Source organism: Lissotriton vulgaris, chromosome 6 (genome assembly GCF_964263255.1).
Source record: "Lissotriton vulgaris chromosome 6, aLisVul1.2, whole genome shotgun sequence".
In the NCBI taxonomy this organism is placed as follows: domain Eukaryota; kingdom Metazoa; phylum Chordata; class Amphibia; order Caudata; family Salamandridae; genus Lissotriton; species Lissotriton vulgaris.
Window position 1 is genome coordinate 979,035,105 of NC_141694.1, and position 24,120 is coordinate 979,059,224.

Below are 24,120 nucleotides of genomic sequence, written 5' to 3' on the forward strand. Positions count from 1 at the left end.
GGGCCCCCTCCACCTCAGTATGGCCTTCAGTAGGGATTCCGCTCGCAACCTTGCTTGCACACTTTCCTCTAGCACATAGCCTTCCGCCCTGAGTGGCCATAAAGTCTCTGTAGCGTAGAGCAGTACCCGGGCAGGGGAACAGGCCCCTGGTCCCAGACGGACGGGTGCAGACGGGCTTGCCTTTGGCACGCTGCCGGCACACCCTTGCGCGTCGGCCCCATCTGCTGTTTTTATGGCAGCAGCGGCAGAAACTAGACAGCTACCCAAGATGGCGGCGTGGCCTGTGCGACCGGAAGTAGCAGCGCAACCGCAACCGTCACCCTACACTCCCTCCACACAAACAGCACTTCGAGCTGCGGTGGACCGGGGAGAAGTGACTGGGATGCGGCGGAAGAGGTAAGGTAGACCAACACGATATGGGCAGAAGAAAAGTTTAAAACACACAGTAGCTGTATTTCAGACAGCTTCTAGAATTCCCACAGTGTGCGCCTCAATTTTGATAAGAAAATAAAAACATTCAAAGTACCATCTGTGAAGAGCTCCGCGTTAGCTGCTCTTCTCTATGTCCTACTGTACATGCTACAGTTCTTTAGAGAGTGTTAGCAAATGAGGCATGGGATTCAGAGAAGTATGGGAGGTTAAAAACACAAATTGAGATTTGATTTTCTAACGTGCTGTTGATTTTCACAATAATACAGACTCCATAGAATTGATCTGTTAACCCTTTATAAAAATCAAGATTTTTTGCAATGTTTATAGTAAATATGCAAACGGTGGACTTTTCCATCTGCTGATGATACTGAATAACCTGCAGTGGCAGTGTTTCACAACAGAATTTCTCTGCATTGCCGAGACTGAAGAAAAAAAAAAAGGCTGCCTTCCGGCATACAGCATCATTTGACCTATTTGTATGGTAAGGAAATCTCACAATCATTCCTTTAGGCAATAAAAAGACTTTCACAGCATCTGAATGTCCTCACTACCTTCTAGTGAGGGCCTGTGCTTGAATATATTTTCTGTGAAGATGGAAGTAATATGGATCACATTGTGTTTTATTTATTATTCAAGAGTTTTATATAGCGCTGGCTAGACCCGGAGGTATCAAAGCGCTTTACATGAGGTTCCACAAAAATTACAATTACAAGATTACATCAGTTCCAATTGACATCAGTTGCTAGACAAACAATTGCAAGAGACATAGAATACGAGATAATTGAAGTGTAGAGGGGAAGGGGGGAAGGGTAAGGGATAGGAGGGAGAATGCGGCAGAGAGACGAAAGGAAAGTCTGTCCCAAAACCCATCTCCTCTATAGCTATCATTGGCTAAATAGCTCGGCCTCAATGGGAAAAAACAATTAAAGGAACATGAAGGGCAAAATAAATGGAGCGTAGAGGGGAGGGGGCATGGAAGGGGAGAAAGGGGGTTAGGGGAAGAGACAACAGGGAGAGACGAAATGAAGTCGTCTAACGGCCGACTGGGTAGGTGACGACCAAGGAGGGATTCCACGGTCCATCAACCCTATAACTAAACCAGGTAGCTCCATTGGGCATTCAACAAAATAGTTCAGTCTCAATACGTTGGGAGAGGAGAGAAGGAGAGACATAAATAGATGGAGGATGCAGGAAGAGACGACAGGAGAGACGAAAGGAAGTTTGGCTGAAGACCAACTGGGTAGGTGACGTCCAAGGAGGGAATCCCCGACCTGTCTCCCCTATAGCTAAACCCGGTAGCTCCATCGGGCATCAGACAAAGTAGCTATATCTCAAATGACGAGGGAAAAATTCACAGATAGACAGGGTGGGGAATGAGGACCAGGTCAGGTGAAGGCAGAGGTCAGCAACAGGAAAGTGGAGAGGAGTAGAGCGAGGCTATAAACTGGGTGGGGACTAGGGCCAGGACAGGTGAAGGCAGAAAGGTAGTTCGGCAGGAAGTTCCCATGGATCTGGTGGGCTATAGATCACGGTCCTGATGTTGCGTCACGAGGTCAAGGACCCTGATGCCCACCGAATCCACATCTTGCTGCAGGGACGACTACGCTCCGACCAGTCCGAACGTAGATGATCCATTTAGGATTTAATGTCGCGACTTATGTTACTGCGTAGTTCAGCTTTGTAGTCCTTGAGCATGTTCAGGCGATCCGCTTTTTGAGGGTCAATGTTGCTGCGCCTGTGTCCTATCGAAGTGTAGATCGTTTTTCAGAATTCGGTAAGAAGTCTGAGACCTTGTTTAAAGACTAGCCCGTCGCCTTCTTAGGCAGCATATGGATCAGCCCCCAGAGCGTTTGGGACTGCGATGGTAGATTAGCGCTAAATTCAAGGCTGCATACAGTCGAGGCACGTGAATATGGAAGGCCTCGCGTCCGGGATATGTTGGGTCAGACGGCTGGTGCTTGGTAGTGAACGTTGTCAACACCTGGCAACCGGGTCCTCAGGAGGGAAGCTGCGTACCCGAAGGCAAAGGTATTGTGGCGGTCTCTCCAGAGGGCAGAGCTGGATTATGCAGTGCATGCAAGGAGAGGACAATATGTGATCCCCAGATGTTGATAATGCTCACCGAAGGGCCCTGGGAGTGCAGGTACACATTGTCAGTGAAGCCTGGGAAGTAGGGGAGGTGTGTTAGGACTCCAGCAACCGAGTAGTTAAGAGATCCAGCACCCCAGAGGTTCTTAAGACACCCTCACCAGAGCCATCCATGCGGTGTTCCCCTCGGGCTGTCTTCCGCCAGCAGCCCCAGTCACGGCCTTGAAAGAAGGGGACGCGGGTGGCCCCGTAGCTGGAGACTTGAGCACCTGGTAACACCGCTATTCAAGGCGGCCGGGGCCTCCATCTTCAGATCAGGCGCGCAGGGCTAACGTGGCACAGTCCAATATTAAAGACTCACAGCAGCCACACCCAACCCCGCGCCGCCGCTCACCTCGATTCGGCATCTGCTCCGCTCATTCGGGCGCCAGCAGCAAGCCAACCAAGGGGGTGTCTGCAAGAGCTGACCCTGTCCCCAGGGCCGATCACTCCTCGCACTGCGCGGCTCCCTGTGAGTGCGCCCGGTCTCCCCCTCTGCCACTGTGAGTTCGCCGCTGCCCTTGCTCTTGAGGTTTTTATTTCGACTGTATCTGTAATTCCTGTGCCTGCATCTGTATTTTGTGCCCTGTTGTAGCCTCTCTTTTTTTCCTGCTTTTCGCCGCCCTTGGGACCGTCTTCCCCGCTCTTTACACCCCCCCGCTTCCTGCCGCTGCTCCCCTGCTGCTCGCCACTCTTCTCTTCGGTACTCTTCCCATTCGCCACACCGCTCCCGCCTCCCAGATGCTCCTCCCTCCCCCTGGCTATTTAGAGTGTTGTCCACGCGGCGGTGAGTTGTGACCTGACCCTGTCCCCACGGCCGATCTCTCCTCGCACCGCGCGGCTCCCTGTGAGTGCGCCCGGTCTCCCCCGCTGCCACTGCGAGTTTGCCGCTGCCCTTGCTCTTGAGGTTTTTATTTCGACTGTATCTCTGTAATTCCTGTGCCTGCATCTGTATTTTGTGCCCTGTTGTAGCCTCTGTTTTTATCCTGCTTTTCGCCGCCCTTGGGACAGTCTTCCCCGCTCTTTACCCCCCCCCCCCGCTCCCCGCTCCCTGCCGCTGCTCCCCTGCGGCCCGCCCCTCTTCTCTTCCGTACCCTTCCCATTCGCCACCCCATTCCCGCCTCCCAGCTGTGGAGTCCACACGAACGCGCAGTGGTCATGCGCAGCGGGCGCGCCTAAGGCGCACCAAAGGCAAGCCTGTCTACGCCCGTCCACGCCTGGACCACGCCCAGCGCCAGAACCTCTGGACCTCGCCGGACCCAGACCAACCGACTGAGATACGACACCGCCACCCTCAACGCACTCAACACCGGACGCCCGCCTGCCTGCTATCAAGCCACCCCCAGATGCACCCACGGACTCTTCACCTGTCAAGCCTGCAAATTCACCTGCCTCCAAACCCGCTCCACACCTGCCAAACCAGGCAGCAACATCGACCACCTCAAATGCATCCTCCTCAACACCCGCTCCGTCCACAAGCATGCCATCGAACTCTGGGACCTCCTAGACACAACAGCCCCAGACGACGCCTTCCTCACGGAAACCTGGTTGAACGCCTCCTCAGCCCCCGACATCGCCATAGCCGTCCCGGACGGCTACAAAATCAATCGGAAGGACCACACCAACAAAGGAAGAGGAGGGATTGCCAGCATCCACAGGGACACCATCTGCATCACGACCAACACCGAAGACACCACCCCCACCGTCTAACTCCTACACTTCAAGATCCTCACCGACCCTCAGACCACCCTCAGAGGAACACTAGTCTGCAGACCCCCGGGCCCACGCTCACAATTTAGCGAAACCATAGCTGACCTCATCAGCCCGCACGACCTAGCCTCCCCAGAATACATCCTCCTGGGAGACCTGAACTTCCACCTAGAAAATAACAACGACAACGCTCCCGCTACCCTACTCGACAACCTTGCCAGCCTCGGACTCAAGCAACTAGTGGACTCCCCCACTCACCTCGCCGGCCACACCCTCGATGCCATTTTCTTAGCCAGTAACAACATCACCTTCAACCACGCCACAGGACTACACTGGACCGACCACAGCTGCGTACACTTCACATTCAAGAGGACAACATCCCACCAGCACACGCTTCGGATCCCCCGTAGATCCTGGTGCAAAATCACTGTGGACCAGCTCACCGCGTCACTGAGCCAGAACCCACCCGTCGACACCAACATACCCGACACCAACACCGCTGCGCTCAACCTCACACACTGGATCACCAACTGCGCCGACGACCTCGCCCCACTAAAGAACACCTACAGCAAACCACCTCCAAAAAACCGTCATGGTACACAGATGCCCTCAAAACCACAAAGAAATTCTTCCGTAATCTCGAAAAGACCTGGCGCAAAGAACGGACTACGGAAAACCTGACTGCCCTCAAAACCGTCACCCGAGAATACCATCAGCAGATCTGGAACACCAAGAGGACCTCACTCAAGGAACGACTTGACAACAACACCCGCAACAGCAAGGAACTATTCAGCATCGTCAAAGTGTTCTCCAACCCCGCCGCCAGCAACAACGACATCACCCCTACGCAAGACCTCTGCAACTCGCTCGCAACATTCTTCCAATGCAAGATCGCGGACATACACGACAGCTTCGGACCCCAACCTCCACCCCCGGACACCAACCCAGCAACCACTGCCACCACCATCAACTCCCGGACTCCCATCAGCAGCGAAGACACCATCCACGTCATGAACACCATCCACTCCGGCTCCCCCTCCGACCCATGCCCTCATCACATCTTCAACAAGGCCAACACCATCCTCGCACCCCACCTACGGAACATCATCAACAGCTCCTTCACGTCAGCAACCTCCCCTGAGAGCTGGAAGCACACTGAGATCAACTCCCTCCTAAAAAAAAAACACTGCAGACCTCAGGGACCTCAAGAACTTCTGGCCCATCTTACTTCTCCCCTTCCCGGCTAAAGTCATCGAGAAGACCGTCAACAATCAGCTGACTACCTTCCTCGAGGACAACATCTCGCTCAACCCCTCCCAGTCTGGATTTCGGGCGAACCACAGCACCGAGACCGCCCTCATCGCAGCCACAGACAACATCAGAACCCTGATGGACTATGGGGAAACAGACGCCCTCATCCTCCTAGACCTCTCAGCAGCCTTTGACACCGTCTGCCACTGCACCCTAATACACTGCCTCAACAACACAGGCATCCAGGGAAAGGCCCTGGAATGGATCTCCTCATTCTTCACCGGCAGAACCCAGAGAATACGACTACCCCCACCCCCCCTTCCGCTCGGCAACCGAAATAATCTGCGGCGTACCCCAAGGATCCTCACTCAGCCCAACACTCTTCAATTTCTACATGAGCCCCTTCGCCACCATCGCACGGAAGCACAACATCAACATCATATCCTACGCCGACGACACCCAACTGATACTCTCCCTCACCAAGGACCCAGCCTCTGCCAAATCAAACTTCCAGGAAGGGATGAAAGAAGTAGCAGACTGGATGAGACACAGCCACCTCAAACTCAACTAAGACAAGATGTAGGTCCTCATCCTCGGACAATCCCCCTCGGCATGGGACAACTCCTGGTGGCCCCCGACGCTGGGCTCTGCACCAACACCCACGGACCACGCACGCAACCTAGGTTTCATCCTCGACTCATCGCTCACAATGCCCAAACAAGTAAACGCCGTCTCATCATCCTGCTTCAACACCCTACGCATGCTCCGGAAGATCTTCCGCTGGATCCCCACCGAAACCAGAAGAACAGTCACCCAGGCACTCTGCACCAGCTGACTGGACTACGGGAACGCCCTCTACGCCGGAACAACCACCAAACTTCAGAACCGTCTCCAACGCATACGAAACGCCTCCGCACGACTCATCCTCAACATCCCCAGACGCGACCACATCTCTACCCACCTAAGATACCTCCACTGGCTCCCCGTCAGCAAGAGAATCACGTTCAGACTACTCACCCACGCACACAAAGCACTCCACAACATGAGCCCAGTATACCTCAACAACCGACTCACGTTCTTCGTCCCCACCCGCTGCTCCGCTCCAACAACCTTGCCGTCATCCCACGGATCCGCAAAGCCACCGCAGGAGGAAGGTCATTCTCCTACTTTGCAGCAAAGACCTGGAACTCCCTCCCCACGCACCTACGACTGACCCAGGACCACCCCAGCTTCAGGAAACACCTCAAGACCTGGCTATTCGAATAGTAGTAGCACCTCGTCCCCCAGCGCCTTGAGACCCTAACGGGTGAGTAGCGCGCTCTATAATTTCCATGATTGAATGATTGATTGATAGAGTTCTCTCCGCATCGGAGCTTACGCCGCCATTTTCGCCACTTAGTTAAAAGTATCATGTTCTCCACATTTAATAAATGGCTTCCTGCAACACCCAGCTCGTGCAAGTCCTTGTTTTGCAGCTGCGGTATCTTGTAGCAGTTGACCAGCAAAGGGCTGACTACAATGTCACCCACATTTCCATAGAAGTATGGTAACGTACCATAGCCTATGAGAATAACAGGTTGCACGCCTGAATTATTTAAAAGGTTCTCAGGAACAATTACAGTCTCGCCTGCAGGGATGGGTTGTGGTTGCAGAATAGCACTCATCGTTGATTGAGAAAGTGGGACCGTTCTTGCAAGTGGTCGGATGGCAGGGACTTGGACAGGTAATGCAGGACCAGTAACAGGAGACCCCGGAGACCAACCACGGTGTTGCTTCTTTGGTGGGCCAAAACTAGCCATAAGACACTTGATCTATAGCCACACAGCTCGGGCTAGAAGACATAGAATGTGGCACATGTCTGGACAGCACTGTATTCCTCCCACAATTATTACTGCCATTAGCAACGTCCGGGGCACGTAACGTAAGAGGGACTAAGCTGAATGCCTTCCCTATGAGCTGCCCCGGCAATGCCAGTGACTTTACGATGCCTTTGTTTCGTGTGCACAGACAGGTCCTGGGTCCCACTCAGGTTAACACCAGCAACTTCTTTGGCTGGACTGTATGAGGTGCACTCTGTCTGCATAAAGCCTGACTTGTACCCATTAGTCGTTTCACTTTCTGGCGTTGAAGAAGGAGACCCTGAACAGTTGGGTTTCGTGGAATGGCTACCAGCAGGCGAAAGCCGACTTCTACATTCTTCTCTATTGCCTTTCCAGCAGATGAGGGGGCCCTTTGACAGAGCTCCTTGGGAGTTCCTCACTTTGTAGTACTTTAAGTGCTTCTTCTTCTTCAGCTGAGTTGTGAGCTTCAAGTTGATATGGTTCAAGAACTCCGTTAAATATCGAAATCCCCTCTCACCACAACCTACGCAGTTTCTGGAGAAACCTAGAGGTGCATTTTTTCCGTTGTAATCTGGTAGAAACCGTTTGTCAACAGCAATCAATCAATTATTCAATCAAAGCATTTGTATAGCGCGCTACTCACCCGGAGGGTCTCAAGGCACTTGGGGTAGGGGGGGTCCGCTACTGCTCAAACAGCCAGGTCTTGAGTTGCTTCCTGAAGGCGAGGTGGTCGTGGGTCAGGCGGAGGTGGATGGGGAGGGAGTTCCACGTCTTAGCAGCCAGGTAGGAGAAGGATCTTCCTCCCGTTGTTGCTCTTCGAATGCGGGGGACGGCGGCGAGGGCGTGGCTGGTCGATCGAAGCTGGCGGGTGGGAGTGTACTCACCATTATGTGCTCAGGATGATTTGGTGTTTTAGCTCAGACCAGAAGAAACCCTGCTGGTACCTCGATCTGCTCCAGGCACACTGACACCAACCGAAGGTCTTTTCCAGCGAGACAAAAACCGTCTGTTGTGCAAGCAGCTTCTGGGGCTTGTTTCTGGGCGTACGGGAGAGCCAAGTTGCCTAAAGCCTTGGCTATCATACACCGCCTGGGAGCTTCGAGGCTGTAGCCGGCTAAAGCCTGATTTAGATCCCGATGCTAGCAATGTTCCATTCAAGGAAATTGCTGCCTTGGCGGCTGAAATGCACTATCTCACTTTAAAACGATAGTGTTACATTCTCACGGAAGGAAGCTCATTTAACGTCTTCCCCTGCACTCTGCATGTTGGACTCTGATACTTAAGATGGATTGTTGGTAAGGATAATCTCTGTTTTTGTATCTCCGTCCCACTTTCAAAAAGGCCCCTGTGCTTGGAGTGGTTCAGAATCCTTTACCATTCCCCCTCCTGCTTGCCTTGCAGTCATGAATACAAATAGTAACCTACTGCATAACTTCTGATATCTCATCCTCCTGTGTGGTCCGCTTCCACAAGGACAATTGGACCTGAGGCGCTCTGAGATCATAAAGCTAAAGCAAGTTGTTGTCTGACATGAGGGCCAATCTGTTGCCTAGCAAGCTGACATCATAAAGCTAAAGCAAGATGTTGTCTGACGTGAGGGACACTCTGTTGCCTAACAAGCAGCAGTATACATTTATCTTGGTAATGAAATGAGTAGCAGTGTAGACAGGATGCTCAAATAAAAAGTAAAATTGTAAGATTAAAGAAATTAGGGCATTTTTTGAGACTTCTAAATTTGTATGAACGTAATTTTGAGCATAGGAGTCTCAACTTTACTATTGCTGAACTGGTAGGAATTGCCTAAAATGCTGATGGTGAACATGCTATTCATAGCTTTTATTATTCCCATTAACTGTAGCATAGCCCTTCCTTGCTTAGTTTATCAGCTGACTTAATTGCTACTGGGGTACCATATCCTAAAACAAATGAAGTGAGATGGGTACTGTGATGGTTTTAACCTCTATCAAAAAGGGAGATAGGGAAAGTTTACTTGTGCAGAATTATAACTCTTCTAATTGGAAACACACTTCTCCCAAAACAGTCTATAGTTGGTTACTATTTATTTCTTACAGACCGGACAGTTGGAGTGTATCACTTGTACACAATGAAGGAAGAACTAATCAGTCCTGGAATACAGTCTTGGCTTAGAGTTCCTCAGGGTGGGTTTTCCTCTTCTAGCTGCACTGCTTCCACACGGTGACCAAGGCCGGTAATTCCCAAAAGGCAAACAGAGAAAAGAAAGGACACTACAGTCACTATCGGTCTGTATTATCTATAGACTGAGGTGCTCCCCTTCACCAACATTTCGAGGTCACCACAAATAGTGAGGTAGGAAGGGTACTGGTTGGGAACAGGTAAAGGGTATAGGGTTCTTGGGTCAAGGGTGTGCCAAACATGTACTAGCAAGTGCCCTCATTTGCGCCAAAACCCCCACAAACCCTTTCCCTCCAACCTCCTTTTCCACCCTTCCCTCCACATCCCTTGCCTGGAGCTACGGTCCCCTTGGACCATAGCATTGGGTATCTCGGTGTCCTGTGCCCTCAAGGATCTACCAGATATAAGCGCAGTGTATGTTGGAGGCTCTCTCTCTTCTTGAAGTGTTGCGTCGACTTCTGCGGGTCTTCCGACAATATCCTCTCTTCTGCTCTCCATGTCCACCACCGCTCCGCTCTTCAGCCGCTCAACACCCTCTTTCGTGTCCTCCTCTCCTTTCGCCGCGTTGTTCATCACCTCCGACTCCCCACACCTGGGGTAACCCTCCTTCCGCTCCTTCACTCGTCCGTTCTCTCTCTCCTCCCCGTGACAGTGGACCGTTGGATGTCGAGCCGAAGGGCGCCCAGCCGGGCGCCATCTTGGACTTCTCGGCTTTCCCGTGTTCCTGCCAGCCTATATCACATTGCCTCTCTTCTTGGGATGGACGATCGGGCCATTCTGACACAGGGAACCTGGATAGGTAGTCCACATTTCCTTGCAATTTTCCTGGCATGTGTAAAGTCTGAAAGGAAAAAGGTTGTAAGGCCAGGAACCATAGTAAGACTTTAGCATTGGTATCCTTATTAGTGGCTAACCATGTCAATGGGGCATGATCTGTTACCAGGAAGAAGGTACGTCCTACCAAATAGTACTGTAGGGATTCCATGGCCCACTTTATGGCGTTTAACCAAGATCTTTTGACTGGGTGTGAGTGTTTGATTGATTCAGATGCTCCGTCCATCACCACCCCCTTTTGTACCGTTTTGGCCGCATTTTGTGTGCCAGGGTATGCTCAGACGTGATTCCCTTGCTCACTTTGCCACTGGATTCAAGCAAGCCGGGCTGAAGACGGCTGGAATGCCAGAAACCGGTCCTCGGAAGCTTGTTTCCGGTCCAGGGAAGACATGGCTTGGCAGTTCGGTCTGCACTGTTCCCATGAGGCACAGGGTCAGACTGATTTGCATATATCCATGTCTGAACTGGGATGGCAGAGTGGGCTAAAGAACGATAATGGATTAAACCCAGATCTTTTGACTGGGTGTGAGTGTTTGATTGATTCAGATGCTCCGTCCATCACCACCCCCTTTTGTACCACTTTATGGCAAGGCATTTATTGTAAATAACAATCACGCCTTGTAGCTTGAAGTTCTTTATTCAGCAAGCATGTAAATTACGACATCCATAACCCTGCCAGTCATGAACTCACAGGAGTACGCCATGGAACGTTGACAGCACACAAAGGGGTCAGCTCAACTGGGGCAGAACAAAGGGGAGGTTGGAATGTACCAACCTTACGTTTTAGGTAATTACAACACATCTCCTACCCCACAACAGAACAGCTCAGTGGGTAACTGCAAGAGATGTAACCTTTTTAGTTTCCTAGACAACATTTGAACAATCCCCAACGACAAGAATCTGAGTAATCAAACCACACATTGTCTGCACTCTTCCCTGTCCCCTCCCAGACACTAGTCAGGGTACATGTGGGATACCAATCCTGACACTACTTATTCTTCCTGATTCTTCCCGTTGTAATCCCTCTCCTCCTCTTTTCCCTTCAGCCTTAATGTTCCCCTGTTAGTGTCTGGTCCTTTAGCCTTTCCTGGTTCACATGCAGATGGCCACACCACACCGGATGGCATGATTAGGTACAACCATATTGTTTCCTTAAGAGCTTTTCTCACGTTGACCATAGTGTTACTAACCATTTGTAAAGTCTCTTCAATCATTTGATTTACTCCTTCGAATATTCCATTCACCCTAGTACAGTATAAAGTTGGACTTTGTTGGAATGCAACCCAACAATTTTTTCCCTCCCTCATATGCGATAAGACCATCTGGACCCCATTTTCCAACATCACGGTTCGAGAGGCTCCTTCTATCCTTGTCTTTTCTTGACAACACTGTTTCTAAGATAATAGACTCCTTTCCTACAGTCCTTTTTTTCGCTCCACTGGAGTGATAGCCCTCCCGGGACTCATTGACACTAGCATCCCCTTCCTTAGCCTCCCGGGGTCCTACAATGTCCATTACTGATTCCTCCCCTAGAGTGATTGATACCTCGACTGCCAATATGCAACCTTCCTCACTCTCTGTAGTCGTTTCTCTCTTTGTACAACACCTGCACTGTCTGGAATACTTCCCTACCCTGGTTTCCTCCATTGGCCACCCGTAGTGTATTCCTGCTTTATTTACCATTAAATCCTGACCCCATTGACCACCATGGGGTTTAGTCACTAAATTTCCACTCCTGATCTCCTGTGGTACTGTTTCACGCTCTCTCTACCAATTTCTTCTCTTGAAGATTAGTTTGTTTCTTTCCCCCTTAAATTCTTCCTCCTGCTCTCCTAGTTCGGTTAAGGAGCTTGAATCAAAAGCCATTCCTTCTTCTTCCTCCTCTACCTCTTGGCTAGGGGTGATCCCTGTTCTCTTAATGTTTATAACCTTATTCGTGACCATATCCCCTTCTGTGTCCAACTGGCCCAGAGGAAGAACACTCATTATTTTATGCTTCCATTTCTCACAGACTTGTCCCTTTTTGTTAGTGCCCCCCTCAGTTTTTGTTACTATGGGCACAACTCCTTATGAGTTCTCTGCGGGTTTTATTTCTTCCTGCCTTAAATACTTTTCTTGGTCTTCTTTAGGGATTTCCCTCTCCCCAAATGAATTCTCCTTGCACAATCTTTTTTCCCTTCTATCACCTTTTCTCCACATGCCCTTTTCCCTGATATCATAACTGGTTCTTCACTTGTGGAGTCTAGTATCATCCTTAAGTCTTTTTGTTGAGCCCATCCCATTAATTTAGACCCTCTGTCCATGTTGAGGATAATTCACAAAGATAAAACACTTTCTCTTCCAGAACGTACAGTTAATGTATGGGTGCGCCCTGATATCTATCTCCTAGATACACTAAATACTCTGCACTTATTTACCTACTATTTCCCCAATCCCTTTTACCCTTTTCTCAGTCAAGGTGCAGTACACTTTCTTTAATTTCACAAGGTTACTCCTACACTATCTTAGTCTAACTTCACTGTTCCCTCAACTGGCTGAGTTTCACCTCTCCGTATACTACCTAATATCACACTGCACCATATTCTCTAACACGTGCGTTGCTTTACCTGGAACTTCTCACATTTCCCTCTCGGTCACTCAAAATTCCATTTCTTTGCAATTAATATCTTATTCACTTGTATATTCCTCAAATACACTCTTAGTTATTTCTCATACCACTTTTCCTATTTTAACATTTGTGTTATTTTCTTCCAACTGCCTTACAATGCTAGTCCAATTTCCAACTATTCATTTTTGAACCGACAAAACATACTCTGCACTATTCGTCTTCCTGGAAGTTATTCCCTTCCCTTCCGCACTATCCTTGTGTTGAATCTGCCGTTACTACTTGACAGTTTATTTCCCTTGTCACTCTTGCACTGCCTGTAATACATTGAATCTGCCATTCTGTTCTCAGTCAGCTTCCCTCCGTCGACACTGCCACTGTCTTCCTGGACGTGCACTGCTGAATCCGCCGACAACGCACCAGTCCTCCTTCCCTCGAATCTACCGCTGACAGAAAAGTCACCTCCTCACATGCTGCTCTCTCTCTCTCTCCTCGGTGCCGCACAACGCTGTCCAACTCACTCCATGAAACCGTCGTTCACTTCTTCTCAAGATTCCCTCACCTCAGCGCATCCGCCGCCTCACTCGTCACCTCAGCAGCCGCAACCGTTTCTCTTTCTGCAGCTTTCCCCGTCAGGTACGTCTTTCCCTTTTCCTCCTTTTCTCCACTCGTCAGCACCCGGTCTCCCTTCACACAACGGGCCTCCGAGTTCCTTGCTCAACAAACTGCCTCAGAAACTCCGTTCTCTGCCTCATTTACTGCGCTGCTACACACTCCTCCTGCCTTTTCACGGACGCAGCTTTACTTTTATCCTCCTCACAGCTGATCTCAGAGCCCCTTACTCGACGGGCAGCCTCTGAGCTGCGTTCACTGCCTCACGTTATGCACTTTCCCGCACTAGCTCTTGCCATTCAGGGATTCATCTGCTTATTATCGCTCCCCGATACTTTCACTCAGCCTCTGACACCGGTAGCTCATGTGCCTTGCCAAGACAGTATACTTCTCTTTACTCCTCGGTTACACTCCTCATTCACAGGTGTATTTTCCTTTCAGTTCCATACAGGATATGAGCTCTCTCTCACACTTCCTCCCACCTGGTTCACTTTGAATTCCACCAGTGCTCCTTCCACCTCATAGATCTCCAAAATATTCTCCGCTTTCAAAAGTAACTTTATATTCCGTCTTAGAAACTTGTACTACTGTGCCCCCTTCTCTCAGAACGACCTAGGTGGAGTTGTTACAGCTCCGTTAATAAATTCCTCTTCAACTTGCTCTGCACCTTAAATCGGTTACTATGAGGAATCTGCAGATGCGGTTCACAGGGTCTCTTGACAAATCGGCCACAGACAAATCTCTTTACTCTCCAATGCGTCTCTCTATAGCCTCACGCAGTTGCACACGGCTACCCCCACTCTTCCAACAACGTTCCCACCTCAAAAAGACTCTTCACGCGCATGAATTGCCTCACTTCTTCCACGACGAGATGCCTCACTCTGTCCTTCCAAACTGGCCACAGCTTCCTCCTTTCCCGCGAAGGATCCCTCTCTCTCACAGGATTTCTTTCTCGCTAATTTCCCGCTGACCTCCGCCATCGCCACGAAGTGCCGACTCGCCGTATTCCAACAGCCGCACTTGCTCCGATTGATGACGGCTCAATTCCTCACAGGATTTCTCTTTCACTCACTTTTCGCCACACGTCACCGCCTGCTCCTGACACCAGGATGATTCCTCTCACCTCTGATTGCCTACGCCTTGTCGTCTTCCCTCGGATTCACCAGTCACCACTATGGCTCCACTCTGTACATAACCGTTCCGTCACACCGTCACCTCAGCTGGCACCGACACGCTGTGAGTACCTCTGTTTTTTTTAAATTTTATTTTCCACACATTTACTGCTCATTTATGCCGGCAGATCAGTTTAGCAGCCACCTCAACTGGCCCCTCACTCTGTGATCACCGCTTCTTTTTCTTCACTTTTCCTCTCATTCACTGCCCATTAACTCCAGCAGATCGGTTTCATATTCGCCTCAGCTGGCGCCATCACACTGTGGGTACTTTATTTCTTTTTCCTCTCAGTCACTGCCGATTATCACCAGCAGATTATTTTCCATGCAGCTGTTCTCACCGTCCAGCTTGCCGATTTCCACGCTCTTCTTTCTAACTCCGTCTGCTTGTTATCATTTCCTTTGAATATTTCAATTCAGTTTACTTTCAGGTCCACTTTGTTCAGCTACGCACATTTACTTCATGTAGCTCTCTTCACATTACGTTTCGTTTACGTTTCCTTCCTTTCTTCTTTCCACTGGTCCTGGGTAACAAATGGAGGGGATGTCGTGCGCTTGCCTCCTCCCAACGATCGACGCCAGTATTGTAAATAACAATCACGCCTTGTAGCTTGAAGTTCTTTATTCAGCAAGCATGTAAATTACGACATCCATAACCCTGCCAGTCATGAACTCACAGGAGTGCGCCTTGGAACGTTGACAGCACACAAAGGGGTCAGCTCAACTAGGGCAGAACAAAGGGGAGGTTGGAATGTGCCAACCTTACGTTTTAGGTAATTACAACAGCATTCTTTCTCCATTGTAGCATATCTGGTTTCTCTTGGGAATAGTTTCCGACTCAAGAATAGCACTGGCTTAAGTAGGCCTTGGGAATCTGGTTGTGATAGTACTGCTCCCAGTCCCCTATCTGACGCGTCGGTTTGTAGTACAAACAACTTCTTGTAGTTAGGACAAGTTAATACTGGGGCATGACATAATAATGTTTTTAAGGCCTCAAAACTATTTTCATGCGACTGACCCCACTTAATTTTGGCTCTGGAAGGTTTGTCTCTTAGTAAATCTGTAAGAGGGCTTGCCACTTCTGATAGTTGTGGAATAAATCTTCTATAATACCCCACTAATCCCAAAAAAAGCTCTTGCTTCTCTTCTAGTGGTTGGTTTAGGAATATTTTGAATGGCTTCTAACTTATTTATTTGTGGTTTGAGGGTCCCCTCACTGATAGTATACCCTAAATAGTCAATCTGATGAGTTCCCAATGTGCTTTTCTTTGGATTCATGGTCAGTCCTGCCTGAGTCAAGGTGTTAAATAAATTCTTAAGGTGTTCTAAATGAGTCTCCCAATTGGGGCTGTGTACTACGATATCATCCAAATATGCGACCGCATATTTTTGGTGTGCTAGCAGTAAAATGTCCATAAGCCTTTGAAAAGTAGCCGGAGGTCCATGGAGTCCAAAAGGCATGACTTTAAATTAATATAACCCGGAGGGTGTTGAAAAGGCTATCTTTTCTTGAGCTGACTGGGTTAAGGGTATTTGCCAGAAGCCTTTGGTTAAATCGATGGTAGACATGACCCGAGCCTCCCCCAATCTTTCTATCAGCTCATCTACCAGGGGCATGGGGTAATTATCAAATTTGGAGTGAGCGTTCACTTGTCGGAAGTCTATGCAAAAACGAATGCTCCATCCGGTTTGGGCACTAACACGATGGGAGAGCGCCAGTTACTCTTAGAGGGTTCAATTATACCGGCCTGAAGCATCTTTTCAACCTCTTGTTCTACTGCCTCTCTTCTAGCCTCAGGAATGCGGTATGGCTTGACATTTACCATCTTTCCTGGTTGAGTTATAATATCATGGGCTACCAAAGATGTCCGCCCTCGGCCACCTGAACTAAGCCCGGGGTACTGTTCCGGCAGTTGCTCTAACTGTTGTTTTTGGTCAGCAGATAACTAAGGTCCCATGGTTGATGTTTTTTCTTTCCTAGTAATAGCAACACTCTGGGGCAAGTCTAATGTTTTATGGATTGTTACATGATTAATCGCTTGCATTGCCTTCTGGTCTTGGGGCACAGCCTTGGGTTCCTCCCATTTCTTAAGTAAGTTAATGTGATAAGTCTGCAGTATTTTATTAGTATGTGGTACAGCAATTCTATAGGAGACTGGAGTTACTTTTTGTAAGACAGTATAGGGTCCTTGCCATGTTGCTAACAATTTCTTATCAGAGGAGGGAAGGAGTATTAAGACCTTGTCCCCTACCGTTAATTCTCTCATGTGGCTAGAGCGATCCTACTGGGTTTTCAGTCTACCTTGGGCCTTTTCCATATTCTGGTGGACAATGTCCCATAGCGTATCTGGTGTTTCTTTTAAGGTCTGCACGTATCCCAGTAAGGGTTTGCCCTCATCTTCCTCCTCTGTTCACTGTTCAGCTGCCATGTCTAATAAAGTGCGGGGTTTCCTCCCAAACAGAAGTTCAAAAGGAGAAAATCCTGTCAATTTTTGTTCATGTGTTCGAATTGCAAACAGCACTAAGGGCAACTTCCTGTCCCAGTCCTTTCCTGTCTCTCCTATGAGTTTCTTGAGTATAGTTTTAATAGTGTTATTGTACCTTTCCACCAGACCATCCTTCTGGGGGTGATACTCTGCCATTCGAATTGGATGGATTCCTAAAACTTTACACACTTCTTTCATCAGCTTAGCTATTAAAGGAGTTTCTTGGTCTGTTAATAGTTCTGAAGGGAACCCCACTCGGGAGAAGAAAGATACCATAGCTTGAGCGACCATTACTGTGGTCATGCTTGTGAGAGGAATGGCCTCTGGGTATCTTGTGGTGTAGTCTACTAGTACCAATATGTATTGGTGTCCCCTAGCAGATGGAAGAAGGGGTCCTACTAGGTCCATTCCGACCCATTGAAAGGGAACATCAATAATTGGTAAAGGATGTAAGGGTACCTTTTTGTCTTTAGAGGGATTGACTAACTGACATTGTGGGCAGGCAGCGCAGAATTTGGCAGTTTCTCGATACACCCCCGGCCAATAGAATCTCTCTAGCAGATACTTCAATGTCAGTTCTTGTCTGTAGTTGCCTCCCCCTGTTTGGTTGTGTGCTAACTGTAACACTTGTTCTCTGAAGGCCAGTGGTACTAGTAACTGCTCCATCTTAACCCCCTGTCCTTCACTGGCTCTGTATAACAATCCTCTTTTTACAAAGAAATATGGTCCTACCTTCTCTGGCTCAAACTCCTGCACTTGATTCAAGGCATTCGTAAGGGTGCTGTCATCTTTCTGGTCTGCACGAAAACTCCGAGCCGGAGTATTGCCATTTTCTGGAGAAGAGAGTAGACATGAGGCAAGATTTTGACAGGCAGAAGTGTATCTCTCCTTGTCTCTTCTTTTCTCATTTTTAGACTTTTTTCCCTATCTCTTGGACTAGTTATCTTTTCACCGGAAAAGGGAGCTTCTTGTAACCAGTCCATTTCCACTTACTGATTCGATACTGCTGTCAGATACTCAGGAAACCGGGTAAGTCGGTACCCAGCAGCAGGTTTTCTGGTAATGTGGGAACTGCTCCTACCTTCCTTACCTGCGGATATCCGCCTATCTATAGCAACACGTCCGCTAAGGGGTATTCTTTAATGTCTCCATGTACACAGGAAACCAAAACTGTTTCCTCTAAACAAATAGAGTGTAATGGTACTAAGTATTGTACCACCACGGTCTGATGACAACCTGTATCTAGTAAGGCTTCAATAGTTTTACCATTAAGGCGAATGGTCTTCTTATACCTTCTACTAGGAGCCCCAGTTACTAGTACTCTGCCTCTTGACCACCCCACCTCCATGGGCTCTGTACTGTCATTGTTTAAAGGGCAGTTACGTGAAATATGTCCCCACTCTGCACATCTAAAACACTGAGGACCCATGTTAACTGGACTAGTAACTTTTGGGAATTTTTTAGGACTAGTTTTGGGCGCATAGAAGGGTCTTTTCTCTCCACCCTCTATGCAAGTTCTCGGGGTAGGTTTGGGAAAATTAATAAGGGCTCTGCCTGTGGGAGCTTTAAAGTCAGGAGACCGATGATATGCATAAGCCAATTCAATGGCATACTGGGTTGTCAGTCCCGGACGTTGCTTTAGCCATGCTCTGGTGTTACTAGGTAGGGCCTCCAGATATTGTTCTAGATAAATTTGTTCAGTGACTTCTTCCATTGAGGTAGCATGAGGTTGGAGCCACAGATTCCTCAGGTCTCTAACCCGATGATATAAGGCCTGTGGATTGTCCCCCGTGACCCATTTTTCTTTTCGAAAGCCGGTCCGATAATACTCATGGTCACAACCCAATCTTTCTAAAATTGCTTTCTTTATCTCTTGATATGGGGTCACTCCAGCTGGGTTGGCCGCTTGGTACGCTGCCTGTAATTCTCCAGATAGTAATGGTGCTATATATTGGCCCCATCGTTCGGGCGGCCAAGTAGCAGTAGCAGCGACCCGTTCAAAGTTAGTAAAGAAGAAATCGGGATCTTCCCCTTCTTGAAATTTCTGCAAAACACTCCCAGGTATGTTAGGATGTACTCGAGCATTAGAAATAACGTCGGTGAGTTGCAAAATTACTGTATCTTGAACTTTCTGATTGCTGGTTAAGAGAGCAGCCTGTTCTTTTATTGCAGCTTGGAAAGACTCTTTCTTTTTGAGCATTTTGATTCTGCTGCTCTAACACCAATTACAAATGTCTCTGTCCTTCGGCTAATTGGGTTATCATATCCTGCACAGTTACAGGTTGTGTCATCTTGTTTCAGATGATAGTATCCCACTTCTGACACCACTGTGATGATTTTAACCTCTATCAAGAAGGGAGGTAGGGTAAGTTTACTTGTGCAGAATTATAACTCTTCTAATTGAAAACACACTTCTCCCAAAACAGTCTATAGTTGGTTACTATTTATTTCTTACAGACCGGACAGTTGGAGTGTATCACTTAAACACAATGAAGGAAGAACTAATCAGTCCTGGAATACAGTCTTGGCTTAGAGTCTCTCAGGTTGGGTTTTCCTCTTCTAGCTGTACTGCTTCCACACGGTGACCAAGGCCGGTACTTCCCAAAAGGCAAACAGAGAAATGAAAGGACACTACAATTATCTATAGACTATGAGGTGCTCCCCTTCACCAACATTCCGAGGTCACCACAAGTAGTGAGGTAGGAAGGGTACTGGTTGGGAACAGGTAAAGGGTCTAGGGTTCTTGGGTCAAGGGTGTGCCAAACATATACTAGCAAGTGCCCTCATTTGCGCCAAAACCCCCACAAACCCTTTCCCTCCAACCTTTTTTTCCACCCTTCCCTCCACGTCACTTGCCTGGAGCTACGGTCCCCTTGGACCGTATCATTGGTTATCTCGGTGTCCTGTGCCCTCAAGGATCTACCCGATACAAGCGCGGTATATGTTGGAGGCTCTCTCTCTTCTTGAAGCGTCGCGTCGACTTCTGCGGGTCTTCCGACAATCTCCGCTCTTCTCCTCTCCCGTCCACCGTCGCTCTGCTCTTCAGCCGCTCAACACCCTCCTTCATGTCCTCCTCTCCTCTCGCCGCGTTGCTCATCACCCCGACTCTCCCCACCTGGGGTAACCGTCGTTCCGCTCCTCTACTCGTCCGTTCTCTCTCTCTCCTCCCCGCTAGAGTGGACCGCTGGATGTCGAGCCGAAGGGCGCCCAGCCGGGCGTCATCTTGAAGTTCTCGGCTTTCCCATGTTCCGGCCAGCCTAGATCACCGCTACACTGCCACTTGGCTGGCAATAGATCTCTTTAGCTATGTCCTAATGTACATGCTACAGTTGTTTGGGGAGTGTTGGCAAATGAGGCATGGGATTCAGAGAATTGTGGGAGGTTAAAAACACAAATTGAGTTTGATTTTCGAAAGTGAGGTTGATTTTCAAAATAATACAGACTCCATAGAATTGAGCTGTTTACCCTTCATAAAAATCAAGATTTTTTGTACTGCTTATAGTAAATTTGCTAACAGTGGACTTTTCCATCTCCAGATTATACTGAATGACCAGCAGTTGCAGTGTTTCACAACTGAATTTCTCTGCATTGCAGAGACTGAAGATTTCTTTTTTAAAAAGATGTCTTCTGGTTTACAGCATCATTTCACCAGTTTATATGGTAAGTAAATCTCACAATCATTCCTTTAGGCATTTAAAAAGACTTTCACAGCATCTGAATCTCCTCACTACCTTCCAGTGGGGGCCTGTGCTTGAATATCATTTCTGTCAAGATGGAAGTAATATGGACCACATTGTGTTGGTCATAGTAGGTAATAAAAGACTGACTGCTTCCAAGGTTACTTAAACAGCATTTAGATCCCGATGCTAGCAATGTTCCATTTAAGGAAATTGCTGCCTTTGCGGCTGAAATGCACTATCTCACTTTAGAACGATAGCGTTACATTCTCACGGAAGGAACCTCATTTAACGTCTTCCCCTGCACTCTGTAACTTGGACTCTGATACTTAAGATGGATTGTTGGTAAGGATAATATCTATTTTTGTATCTCCGCCCCACTTTTAAAAAGGCCCCAATGCTTGGAGTGGTTCAGAGTCCTTCACCATTCCCCCTCCTGCTTGCCTTGCATTCATGAATACAGATAGTAACCTACTGCATTACTTCTGATATCTCATCCTCCTTTTTGTGGTCAGCTTCCACAAGGACAATTGGACCTGAGGCACTCTGACATCATAAAGCTAAAGCAAGATGTTGTCTGACGTGAGGGCCACTCCGTTGGCTAACAAGCAGCAGGATACATTTATCTTGGTAATGAAATGAGTAGCAGGGTAGACAGGATGCCCAAATGAAGACTAAGATAGTAAGATTAAAGAAATTAGGGCATTTTTTGAGACTTCTAAATTTGTATGAACGTAATTTTGAGCATAAGAGTCTCAACTTCACTATTGCTTAACTGGTAGGAATTGCCTAAAATGATGATGGTGATCATGCTATTCATAGCTATTATTATTCCCATTAACTGTAGCATAGCCCGTCCTTGCTCAGTTTATCAGCTGGCTTAATTGCCACTGGTGTATCATGTCCTAAAACAAATGAAGTGAGATGGGTACGCTGCCACTTGGCTGGTAAAAGATCTCTTTATCTAGGTGCTAATGTACATGCTACAGTTGTTGAGAGAGTGTTCACAAATGAGGCATGGGATTCAGAAAAGTGTGGGAGGTTATACACACTAATTGAGATTTGATTTTCTAATGTGAAGTTGATTTTCAAAATAATGAACTCCAATGAATTGATCTGTTTACCCTTTACAAAAATCAAGTTTTTTTGTACTGCTTATAGTAAATGTGCTAACAGTGGACTTTTCCTTCTGCAGATTATACTGAATCACCAGCAGTTGCAGTGTTTCACAACTGAATTTCTCTGCATTGCAGAGACTGAAGAAAATAAAAAAAAGAAGAATTTTTAAAAAGCAGTCTTCTGGCATACATCATCATTTCACCAGTTTATATGGTAAGTATATCTCACAATCATTCCTTTGGGCATTAAAAAGACTTTCACAGCATCTGAATGGCCTCACTACCTTCCAGTGGGAGCCTGTGCTTGAATATATTTTCTGTCAAGATGGAAGTAATATGGATCACATTGTGTTGGTCATGATAGTTTTTTTTCTAAACTCTTTATTCAAGACCGATCAAAGCATTGTATACCATTTACAAAATAATGTAAGCATCCATCAGTTAATTTTAACATTTTCTCCCCAAACTGAAAGACTAGCAGCTGCCCCGGCTAACAGTAATGTGATCTTCATTTCCACCCGTGGGGGGAATCAACAATATCCCTGCAGTCTCTACATATAATACAACAAAAGGCGTATTTCCCCCTCCCACCCACCCTCAACATCCCACCCATGTCCCCTCCCGTCTCCTGGTCGCATTAGAAATCCTCTATGTACCTTTCAGTTCATACGTCTTTATTTCGAAATATTTCATCATAAAAGACAATCATAAAAATTAGCTCAAACATCATTCCCTAACCATTAAAAATGCTCTGGCAAGACAAATCATAGAGTAAAAATTATGTTACAACAATATAACATATATACAATTAAAGACGTACTAAAATATGTTTATAAAAACAGATTGGAGAAAATAATCAACTATCTGTAAGGTGCTTGGCTCTGATAATACACGACCAACCCAAGAACTTTGCAACTGCAATGACCACTCGTTCTGTTGTGTCGGTCCTCATCCGCAGCGCCTCCAGCCCCACCCGTGTTTTCAAATTTTTACAAATAGGTTTTAACCATTTGTTCTGGGGTGCTGAATAGGCTGGGCAAGCAAAAAAGAAATGGCCTAGTGACTCTTTTTGGTCCTCACACCAGGGGCAAAACACATTTGTTTCTCCAAGCCATTTACTGGTGAATAATCTCAACGGAAGCGACCCGACCCTAAACAGGTGAAAAAGCTTCCTATCACCACTCTTGGTGATGGTATCCCAGTAAGCCTCTAGAGAAGGGTCAAGTTTGTGCTCTAAGAACCTACCAGACAGAGAGGTGTTGTATGTCTGTGCTATGAGTTGTTGTCTTACTGTGGACCAATATAGAGCTTTGAATTCCATTTTCTCAGGAAAGACATTATTATTCGGAGCGATCCAGAGATGGCTTAGGCCCATATTTTCCAGCAGCATTCTTACTTTTTTGAACCAGAGAATATTGCCCGAGCCCACCACAGATCTGACATCCAAGATTTCATTATCAAAAAGTGCCAGTTCTGGGGTTGTCCACACTCTCCTCCCCAAGGCAACAGCTCTGAAACGTGCTGCATCATCAATAGGGTGACAACCCAAGAGTAGCAGTGGCTTCAAGGGGCTGGACTGGGGAAGGCCAACACGATTACGAAGGAATTTATTTTGAACTCTGACTAATGGTGACAGGTCCGAAAAAGCCCATAAGTCCGCGCCGTACAAGATCGCTGAACTTATTTTAGCATTGTACCTTTTTAAAGCAGGACCTATCCTTTTGGTCAGTGAGGTTCTCTGTTTCTTAATTAAGCACCCTGTTAGCTGAGCAAACTTCAGAGAGATTATCACGCTGGGGTTTCCAGCTAAGCCTGTTTTCCAATACAAACCCTAGGTAAGTCATGACTTTAACCTACTCTAACACACTGCCATTCAAACTAACGTGGCCCAACTGCAGTCTATTTTTAGATAAGACCATAAATTTTGTCTTTGTTACATTAACCTGTAGATCATTATCTTGGCAGAATACCTCAAACTTGTTTAGGGCGGACTGGAGACCCTTCTACATTTTAGATAGAATAAGGGTGTTATCCGCGAAGATAAGTAGCGGGAACTTATTACAGCCTAGACCAGGGGCATCTGTAGGGAATGCTGCGAAGT

At 47.6% G+C, this 24,120-nt stretch overlaps 1 long non-coding RNA gene across 1 annotated transcript in view; it reads left to right on the top strand.

Annotated features, from left to right (window-relative positions):
- The window catches only part of LOC147708276 (uncharacterized), a 140,067-nt gene that overhangs the window by 72,873 nt on the left and 43,074 nt on the right, over positions 1–24,120 (top strand). The window contains exons 6-7 of the long non-coding RNA XR_015296494.1: positions 20,761–20,884; positions 22,097–22,233. This is a non-coding gene — a long non-coding RNA (uncharacterized LOC147708276). The remainder of the gene's footprint in view (positions 1–20,760; positions 20,885–22,096; positions 22,234–24,120) is intronic.